The following is an 11,116-nucleotide window of genomic DNA, read 5'->3' on the forward strand; positions in this document are numbered from 1 at the left end:
TATGTGACAAGCACTGTTCTAAGTGTTGGGGTAGATACAAGATAATCAGGTTGTCCCATGTAGGGCTCACAGTTTTCATCCCCATTTTACAGATGAGGTAACTGAAGCACAGAGAAGTTAAGTGATTTGCCCAAGGTCACACAGCTGACAAGCAGCAGAGTCACGATTAGAACTCATGATTTCTGTCTCCCAAGCCCGTGCTCTTTCCACTAAGCCACGCTGCTTGACAAGTGCCTGGATCAGCATGAGGGCTGGGAGCCCCATGTGGGGTAAGAACTGTGTCCAGCCTGATTAACTTGTATCTACCTGATGCTGAGATCAGTGCTTGCTTTTAATGTAATAACACTTAATGCGATAATAATAATAAATTATAGTGGAGAGGTAGGAGCAGACCCTAGCAGGCCTGCACAGACACCCCCTCCCCACACCATGGCCCACACTGCCATCACCTCCCCCACTATTGTGGTCTGCACAGCTGTCCCCTCTCCCCGCCATGGCCCACACCACCAATCCTCCCCCCAACAAGGTCTTCCCCACCATCCTCTCCCTCGCCATTGGACTGACACAATCATTCCCTCTACAGTCACTGGGCCCACACCACTACCCCCTCCCCCAACCATTGGGCCTGGATCAACACCCCCTCCTCCTGCCACTGGGCCCACAATGCCGCCCCCTTGCCCCACCATGGCCTTCACGCCTGCCCTCCTGCTGCCCTCTCCCTCCAGCATCAAGCCCACACCTTCCCTTCCCCCTCCACCACCGTGCCAGACAGCCACCCATCTCTGATGCTGTCCACTTGCCTCACTCACACGCAGATCGCGAAGCCAGCCCTGTTACAAGGTGACACACCTACCACAGCCACGATCAGGTCAGGGGAGAGTCTCACCCCACAGAGCCCAAAATAGCCCACGGCACCAAGGTGGCAGAGGCCAGTAAAGCGGTTCGGGTGTAGACAGAAAGATCCATCGATGGCCTGAGCAGAGGATGCTGGCAGGATGGGCAGTGTCACACAGCCTTTCTAAATGGGGCACTGAAATCCGCTAACACAGCACCCACGCTCTCTTCTCCAGGGAGAATTTGCCCATATCCAGGAACTAGATCCGGGCTCCAGAGGGGAGGGGGAAAGGGGAGGAAAGGGGACGGAAGCAGTGGGTGGCCTAGTGGAGAGAGCACAGGCCTGAGATGCAGGGGAACTGGGTTCAAATCCTCACTCTGCCACTTAACTTCTCTGTGCCTCAGTTTTCTTATCTGTAAAATGGGGATTAAAACCTGTTCTCCCTTCTACTTAGACTGTGGGCCCCATGTGGGACAGGAACTGTGTCCAACCAAATTATCTTATATCATGCTTAGCACATAGTTAAGGGCTAAACAAATATTATTATTAATATTATCCTTCTAGGAATCGCCACAAGCATTTTTTGAGCTGATGAACCAAGGTGGAGTTTTAGAAGAGTCAGTAGGGGAAGGAAATGGCCTCCAGCTCTTCCAGCAGCATCTCTCTTAGGGACATTCCTGGACTCCTCAGGAGAGAGACGAACCAAGAAAGGAGCTTCTGCAGAAAGCAGCTTCTGCAGAATAGAACCCTTAGGATGAGAGAACAACCTCAAGGCACCCAGCACAGCTCCGACAGCTATCCACTGAGGCACCCGGAGACCTCTGAGGGAGGCCTGACCTCCTCAGGCCCCCTCCTCTGGCTTCACGTTCAAGGTGGCTCCAGAGAAGCAGGTGAAGCTGGAAAAAGGACAGTCCAGTGGAGCTGGAACTCTCCAGCGGTTCTGCCCCTCACTGGTTGGATGGCCTTAGGAAAGGTACCGCCTAACTCTGGGCCCCAAATTTTGCAGTTGGAAAGTTAGAGTCTCAAGGTAAGGTAAGAAGACCCAAGGATCTAGTTTTCTCCCTAGCTGGGAGGGGGCTCAATTCTGATGCTCTTTAATTTGAATGTCATTTTGGGTCTCTTTCAGAGGTTGTGTCCTTTGCTAATTAATAATAAAGATAATTGTGGTATTTGTTGAGTATGTACTATGTGCCAAGCACTGTACTAATCTCTGGGGTAGATATAAGTTCATCACACTGGACAGAGTCTCTGTCCTCTGTGGAGCTCACTGTATAAAGGGGAGAAAGAGAGCATGTATTGAATCCCCATTTTGCAGTTGAGTAAACTGTGGCCCAGAGAAGTTATGGCTTCCTCAAAGTCAGATGGCAGAGCTAGGCAGATAGGTGGCATAGCTAGGTTTAGGACCCAGGTCCTTCTATCTCCAGGACCTTGCTTTTTCCACTAGGCAACACTGACTTCAATCCTCAGCTTCCCACTGCCCAGACAGATGTTCCTCAGTCCCATGAACAATTTCACTTGTCCCAAACACCAGCTCCCTGCTCAGACCAAACTATTGCTCGTTTCTTATCCCTGAAGGTGGCCTCCCTGCTTTTTTCACACTAAGGGAATCAGGTGTTACTGATGTTCTAAGGCTACACCTGGCAATGCCTGGAGCCCTCAGGAGAGCCACCAGTGATAAACTGAGAAGCAGTGTGACCAAATGGATAGGGCATGGACCTGGGAGTCAGGAGGACCTGGTTTCAAATCTTGGCTCTGCACCTTGTCTGCCTGTAAAATGGGGATTAAGACTGGGAGTCCCATGTGGGACAGGGACTATGTCCAACTTGATTACCTTGTAGTTATCTATTTACAGCTACCAGTACAATGCCTGGCAAATAGTAGGTGCTTAACAAATACCATTAAAAAAAGAGTCTGCCTCCCCATCCCTCCCTCCAAGAATAGAAAACAGAAAGGAAGCCTTACCATTCAGTCTTTGTAGGAAAGAAGTTTCCCTCTTTGCCAACTGGTCATCTGGATGGCCTCTCCCTGGCCAATACTCATTTTGCTGAGTCTCGGCAAAATGAATGGCTAAACTACTCCCTCATTATACTCTAAATGCCTGGGAAGATTTAAAGAGCATAAAGAACTCTCTTCCCCTCCTACATTTTATCCTCATCTCTAGAAAGAACCCACAGCAAAGCCAAATAGAGATAAATGAAGCCCTTTTCCGCCTTTCTGATGATCTGAAAAGTGAGGAATTGAGGCTGCTCAGGTGTGAGCTTAGTTGCTGAGGGATGGCACCTGCGCCTCCATCCATCCAAGTAACGAGCGGCTGCAGTCCTGAGAAGCTGCCGGGGAAATGGAAGAGAGCCTGCCAGGCAATTGGCTGCTTTCCTGAGAAAGAAGTAGTCATTGCTCTATTGTGGAAGGGAGTCTTTCTGTTGTAGCCCAGATGGCTGGTGATTTGAAAGCCCTTTGCACTATGGCTTGAGTAGGTCTCATGTGGATTTTGAAGCAGCATGGTGAAGTGAATACAGCATGGGCCCAGGAGTCACGAGGTCATGGGTTCTAATCCCAGCTCTGCCACTTGTCTGTTGTATGACTTTGGGCAAGTCACTTCACTTCTCTGGTCCTCAGTTACCTCATCTGGAAAATGGGGATTGAGATTGTGAGCTCCATGTGGGACAGGGAGTGTGTCCAACCTGATTTGATTGTAACCATCTTCCAATCTTTCACATACAAGTCCTGGCAAAGAGTCAGTCCTTGATGAAAGGCCCAGCTTTGCCACTTGCCTGCTGTGTGACTGTTGTCAAGACACTTAACTTCTCAGGTCTCAGTTTCCTTATCTAGAAAATGAGGATAAAATGCCTCCCCCTTCCCATTAGACTATTGAGCCCCACTTGGGACAGGAGTTGTGACTGATCTGATAAACTTCTCTCTACTGTAGTGCACGGGACATAGTAAGTGCTTAATAAATCCTGAAGTCTGGCCTAACTCCATCCTGTCAGCACAATAGACAGGAGTGGAGGCCAGGGAGTTGAGAGGACTGTGCCCTCCCTCTACCTCTGCAATGGAGGGTGGGTGCCTCTCCTTCCCTGCCCTCCACTCTTGTGGTAGTGGGTGTTGGTTTCTGTGGTGGCAAGATAGGCATAGACCAACCTTCAGGATTCCCCCATGGCATCTAAAAGCCCTGTAGTTTAGCTGCCTTAAGCCAACTCTGAAGAAAGATTGTTTGTTCCCAGTCCATCTTCTTCTGACTTTGGGAAGGAAGGTGAACAGATCAAGAAAGGGGTCTATGATGGAGAGGAAAGAGGGCTCCATGCTGTCATTTTGTGTATGAAGCTCAGTCTCAGTATAAGCAGCCCCAAGAACAGCATGGTATTTTTGCTACCTTATCTCCAGCATCTCCTCTCTCTAGCTGGCACCACTACCGGGCTGTGTTCTCAAGCAGGTGAGCTTTTCAGATAACTCCAGGGGCTTTCCCTGCCCAGCAGCTAGGCCAGAAAGCTTTAAACACTAAGGTCATGAGGGGAAAAAGTTATGTTTGGGGAAAGGATCTTTGAACCCCTCTCTCCCTAACCAGCAGATGGTGAAAGTTTGGCTCCACGGGGCTAAGGGGCTCATTCAAACTCATTAATCTTAGTTTAGACTCAATGCATGGAAGAGGACCCGGTTACTCTCAGCTCTGCTGAGAGGCCTTGATCCCGTAAGACTCCTGGGATTGATGGAGAGGCAGGTAACCTATGGCCCTGGATATGCTTCAAAGGAGTTTCTGTGTGAGTGGGAGGAGAGAAAAGGAAAACCCCCCATAGGAAAAGCTATAGACATTGGGTGGCAGTTGGGGTGCCGTGAAGTCTTCTCTCTTAAATCCAGGAGATCAGGGTCTGATGACTCGCTTTCCTCCCCTGGAAGTGAACCATCTCTCATTCTGAGACTCCATTTGTTGGCTCTTAAATGCATACAATACCGAAAACTTCCCTCTGGGCTTGCATGCATATGCTACTTCTTCCCCCTAACACTTAGCGTAGCCGGTACCAATGCTTAAAGTTATCTTTTTCCAAAAGAAGCAGCGTGGCACAAGCCTGGGAATCAGAGGACCAGTTTCTAATCCTGGCTCTGTCAATTGCTTGCTGGGTTACTTTGGGCAAGTCACTTAACTTCTCTGTTCCTCTGTTTCCTCAACTGTAAAATGGGTATTAAATACCTGTTATGATACCTATTTAGATTGTGAACTACATGTGGGACCAGGACTGTGTCCAAACTAACTTGTAGCTACCCCAGCACTTAGAACATTGTGTGACACATTGTAAGTGCTTAACAAATACCATAAAAATAAAAAATAAAAAATGAATAAAGATGCCCCTTCCTTAAAATGGGGGATGTGGAGGGCTCTGAGTAGCCTCTCAGGTGGGAGAATTTGGAAATGAAAGTCTCTGGGTGGAGTGTCTGAGCCATCCTGTGGGGAAGGAGAAGGTGTTCTCTCCTTGGCACTCCCACAATCAGGCACTAAGCCACTTAATTTTTTTTAATGGTATTTGTTAAGCACCGTGGCTCAGTGGAAAGAGCATGGGCTTTGGAGTCAGGGCTCATGAGTTCGAATCCCAGCTCTGCCACTTGTTGGTTGTGTGACTGTGGGCAAGTCACTTAACTTCTCTGTGCCTCACTTCCCTCATCTGTAAAATGGGGATTAAGACTGTGAGCCCCACGTGGGACAACCTGATTCCCCTCTGTCTACCCCAGCGCTTAGAACAGTGCTCGGCACATAGTAAGCGCTTAACAAATACCAACATTATTATGTGCCAAGCACTGTGCTAAGAATCAGGGTAGATACAAACCAATTAGGTTGGACACCATCCAATCTGAATCCCCATTTTACAGATGAAGTAACTGAGGCACAGAGAAGTGAAGCAACTTGCCCAAGGTCACTCAGCAGATAAGTGGCAGTGTCAGGATTAGAACTCAGGTCCTTTTGACACCCAGCCCATACTCTATCCACTAGACAACACTCCTTCTTTAATTGGGTATATGGTTCTCTCAGTGTGATTGGTCAGCTTTCTCCAGGGCTGCCTACTTCCCCCAATGTTCTCATCCATCCAGAAGCAACTGGGTTACCCAGAGTGATGCATGCTGTTATCCGGTATGGAGTGTTTGCAGGCAGGAGTTGGTGTCAGGCCTTGACCCTGGTAGCAAGCTGGCAGTCAGGTCAGTTCAATCTAGGGCGGCCAGTTGTCCAGTGTTATGCCTCACAATCTGATCTGCCCCCTGACTGATTCAGATATGGCATGTGAAGTATTATCTTAACTGTCCACTCTCCATCTGCTCCAGCTCCTGCCCCTGAGTCCTGTGGCTTGGGAATTGTCTGGGTTAACAGGGACCTGGGAGGTCACCTCATTGGCTCTTCCTGGAGTTGGGGGAAGGCTCAGGGATATGCTTGAGAAATGTCCTAGGTTCTGTGGACTTTCATAAAATGTTTGATATGACACTGTTGCATTAATATGCATCTGCTACTTCTGAACAAGCAAAAAGGCAATGGTTGTCTGCAAGGTTAGTTTGACCTGGTTTTAATAGTTCCCATTTTCCAGACAGGCCCGGCACAGGGTGTGCAGGGTGGTTAGGAGAGTTCTGGCCCATTCGGTATGGACACCTATTCCTCTGAGAAAATGAATCAAATATTTTAACTGTAGAGAGAGCTTGGACGAAGATCCCAGGGGGAGGGATGAAGCAGCCCTGAAGCAGCTAGTAAAGCAGCGTGGCTTAGTGGAAAGAGCATGGGCTTGGGAGTCAGAGGTTGTGGGTTCAAATCTTGGCTCCACCACTTGTCAGCTGTGGACCTTGGGCAAGTCACTTAACTTCTCTGTGCCGCAGTTATCTCATCTGTAAAATGGGGATTAAGACTGTAAGCCCTACGTGGGGCAACCTGATTACCTTGTATCAACTCAAGCACTTAGAACAGTCCTTGGCACATAGTAAGTGCTTAACAAATAGCATTATTATTATTATTATTATTATTATTATTATTATTATGGGTGGGAAGAGTAGAGAATCTGATGGTGGGGAAGGTTGGGGACAATGGAAAGGGGTCAGAGCGGAAAAGGGATGTGCAGCCTAGGGCAGGGGTGAGCCAGGAGCCCCCAGCCAGCCATGGACAAGCACAGACCCCTGGGCTCGAGAGCCAGCAAGTGAGAATGAAAGGATCTAATTCCACAGTATAATAACATACAGACAGGAAAACAAGGTTTCCATCTCTGAGAAGACCTTGCAGGAGACTCTGGAGGGAAGAGAGCAGTGACTGATAAGGTGGGGTCGGGGAGGGGGATGGCCAAAGTTTCAAGCCCCTTTCTTGCTGTTTGCTTATCAGTTCTTATTTCCAGTGGGCTGGGTTGAAATGTTAGAAAATGAGGTGGGGTAATTAAAACCAGCATGGAAGAGATATTCTTCTTCATCCCAATCCCAGTTCTGAGTTGACGAGGAAGGGCTCTGGGCCCTGGCCAGCAGAACAAAAGAAGGAAAGTGTACAGTTGGCTTACACTGGACAGATGATACTGATGAGATGGGTATAAACTCAGTAATTCCCTCATTAACAATCACCAGTTCCTGCACCCACTAATCTTCCTTCATCTCTGCCCACTGAAATCCTGTATCAATCAATCAGTGGCATTTACCGAGTACTTATTATGTGCAGAGCACTGTACTAAGCACTTAGGGCAATATAAAAGAATTGGCAGACATGTTACTTCCCTGTAGCAGCTGGCTAATAATAATAGTAATTATTATTATTATTATCATGATATTTGTTAAATGCTTACTATGTACCAGGCAGGGTAGTAAGCCCCGGGGTAGATACAAACTAATAGTTTTGGACACAGTCCCATATGAGGCTCACGGTCTTAATCCCCATTTACAGATAAGGTAACTGAGGCCCAGAGAAGTGAAATGACTTGACCAAGGTCACACAGCAGACAAGTGGTGGAGCCAGGATCAGACTCCCAGGCCCATGCTCTAACCACTAGACCATGTTGCTTCTCATGCAACTCTAGGCTACTGCTGCTAGTCGACAATAAGGGTAAGCAACGAAAATAATTCACTTTGCTCTGAACTTTGCATTCAGGTGAAGTGACCTGGGTCTGTTGTATTAGCATAACTTTAAGATCTGGATTGTTCCAGAGGGACCCAGGAACTAACAGATAGTCCTAACTCCTGAATGAACAGAAAATTTCTCTCCTACCACGAGAAGGTATGAGAATTTAAGTTTCTCAGGGAAGACTCATAGTATGGCACCAGGAGTGAACTGGAGACACTGGTGAAGTGGAGAGCCTCATGGGACAGCAGATTGTAAGCTGCTTGAGGACAGATATCTAGCCTACTACCTCTACCGTGCTTTGTACAGTGTTTTGCATACAGTAAGCACTCAAAAACAATTGACTGCAGATGTTTTATCCAAGACTTGGACCTGTTCCCAAAAGCAAAATCTCCAAGAGTCCTCAGGAAGTTTCAGTATTCCTAATTATAGATGGGAGAGGCTTGCTTATTGTTGAACAGCTTTAACAAATTTGACGTCTGGTGCCCTACATCTAGCAAGTTGATAAATGGGAGCTTGGGGGACAAATTTGTCAGCACTTTACCCAAGAAATATAAGAAGTGTTCTCTTTTAAAATGATTCCAAGATCTGAACTCCAAAGCATGCAGGTGCAATTTTGCCTCAGTGATGACATGGCTGTTCCAAATGTCCTTTTTATCTCAGCCCAAAGAGATTCATGAGCCTGCAGGACTGCGCCCTATCAAAAGCAATGGAAATGTCTTTAATAAAACCAGTTTCGTGTAAGATAGGCAGATACTGAAACTGTAGCTAATAACTGAGAAGCAGTGTGGCTTACTGGTTAGAACATGGACCTGGGAGTTAGAGGGATCTGGGTTCTAATCCCAGATTTTCCACTTGTCTGCTGTGTGACCTTTGGCAAGTCACTTAACATCTCTGGGCCTCAGTTACTTCATCTGTAAAATACAGATTAGAACTGTGAGGCCCCCGCGGGACATGTATTGGGTCCAACCTGATTAGTTTGTATCTACCCCAACACTTAGTATAGTGCCAGGCACATAATAAGCCCTTAACAAATACCATAAAAAGCAAACTGCCTTGGAGAAGTTGTCAAAAATGTTACTTTGGAATGCAAAATAATTTGTATGCTAGAAATCCAGTCTGGATTGAAATAAGAATTTTAATAGAGGTATTTAAGTGCTTATTCTGTGCTGAGCACTCAGCATATACTCCTGGGTTTAGCAGTACAATCTGATCAGAGCCAGTCCCTGTCCTGTCAAGGGTCTCGCAGATTGGAAAGAAATGTGGTTGAGATCTCAATCATAGTTAAATCCCAAACAAGGGGAACATTAAATTTAATAGGGTATAAGAAGAATCACAGAAAGACTGAATGAAATTGTTTTGCTCAATACACCAATACATCACCACAAATTTACAGCAAGTTAAAAACTCAGAATACTTAGTGGTAAATTCAGGTCACACAACCAGAAATATTCCTAACCCACTGAATCTTGTAGCTTACCAGCGAATTTACAAAGACTACAATTGTACATATGTTGTTCTCAACTGATGGTGGGTGGTAATTTGGGGGTTACTAACACTTTGTGCTGGAGTTAAATGAAGGAGCAGAAAATTTGGCAGAGGAAGGTAGTGTAAATGTTGTGGAAACAGGTGTTTGGAGGCTCAGGGAAGTTATCTACCAGCTACAAAATTGAGTTCAAGAAAACTGACAAACTCTGGGGATACCACCATTCACTTACAGGGGGAAATCAGAAAAAGGAATTTAACCGATTAAGAATGCAGGTCTTGTTTGAGAAAGTAGACTCACTTAAGGGATGGATGTATTCTCTAATGAAAGGAAAGAGAAAATCACTCACTTGAGTTGTATTTATGTCAATCAATGGCACTTATTAAGAACTTACTGTGAACAGAACACTGTACTAAGCACTTGGGATAGTACAATATAATGGAGTTGGTAGGCTTGTTCCCTGCCCACAAGAAACCTGCAATCTACAAAGAGAGACAGACATTAAAATGAATTACAGACATGTAGATAAGTGCTGAAGGTGGGATCCAGAGTAATGGATCAGCAGATCCAAAGGGACATTTTCCCATTTTGAGTAGGAACGAGATTTCTGGTAAATGGCTGGAGCCAAATCCTTCTCCTGGCTGTAGCCTGTTTTAGGGCTCTGATGTGCACCATCAAATGTTTGTAAACTGCTGGGTTATATCCGTATATTGTTTGGAATATCTTCAGGAATATCCTTTGGGCAGTGCTCTATTCCTGAAGTTTTCCAGAAACAAATATAGCAAATATTAGCAGCTGTGGAAGGTATGGAAGTGGGCATTGACTGATTTGGAGTGCATCTCCAAGGCGTGGTACAGGGAGAGGTGGGAAGGGGGAAACAGACACACCCAAAGCAAGCAGGTATATGTTCAGGTAAATAAATATAAAGGTAAATTTAGGCTGAATGAAATGTCATCTATGGAGGGGGAATACATCAGCAGATGGTACAGGAACAAATATGCTGTAGGTGGGGTAAAAATGAAGCCCTAAAGATATGAAAAATTTCAGTTGGACAAGGTTCTTTGACAACCTCGAGAAGCAGAGTACACGCCTCGGAGTCAGAGGACCTAGGTTCTTTCCAATCCTGACTCTGCCACTTGTCTGCTGTGTGACCTTGCCTTCTCTGTGCCTCTGTTACCTCATTTATAAAATGAGGACTAAGACTGTGAACACCATGTCCAACCCAATTAGTTTGTATCTACCCCATTGTTTAGTACAGTGCCTGGTACATAGTAAAGCACTTAACAAATACCATACAACTATAACAAAAATTAGAAGACCTTCTGAAAGACTGATAACCTCTTACGGCATCACTTTTTTTTTTACACATTAATTGTACAGATTTACATTTACAGATTAATACTAGAACATAAAATGTGTGAGTGTTTGTAAGTTAGGGTGGACTAGACCAAGGAAGCTTGTCCAAGACCAGTAGAACAGGGACAGGTTCGCTTAATAACTGAATCTTATAATTATCTGTTATTTCGTAGACAACAGCTCCTGGTTTCATCATCGTCACTGATGCTTATTGAGTGTCTACAATGTGTGGATCACTGTTCTAGGCATCTGGTGATTTGTATGTAGAAAATGAGATAAGACGGTCTCTGTCTGCCATCTGGAAGAGAAGACCAGCATACAAACAATTTAATATTAGGCATGAGCTGCTCAGTACAATTACTTAGGGCTCAGTGACTCCTCC

The sequence above is a fragment of the Ornithorhynchus anatinus genome, chromosome 4 (assembly GCF_004115215.2).
Source record: "Ornithorhynchus anatinus isolate Pmale09 chromosome 4, mOrnAna1.pri.v4, whole genome shotgun sequence".
Classification (NCBI taxonomy): Eukaryota; Metazoa; Chordata; class Mammalia; order Monotremata; family Ornithorhynchidae; genus Ornithorhynchus; species Ornithorhynchus anatinus.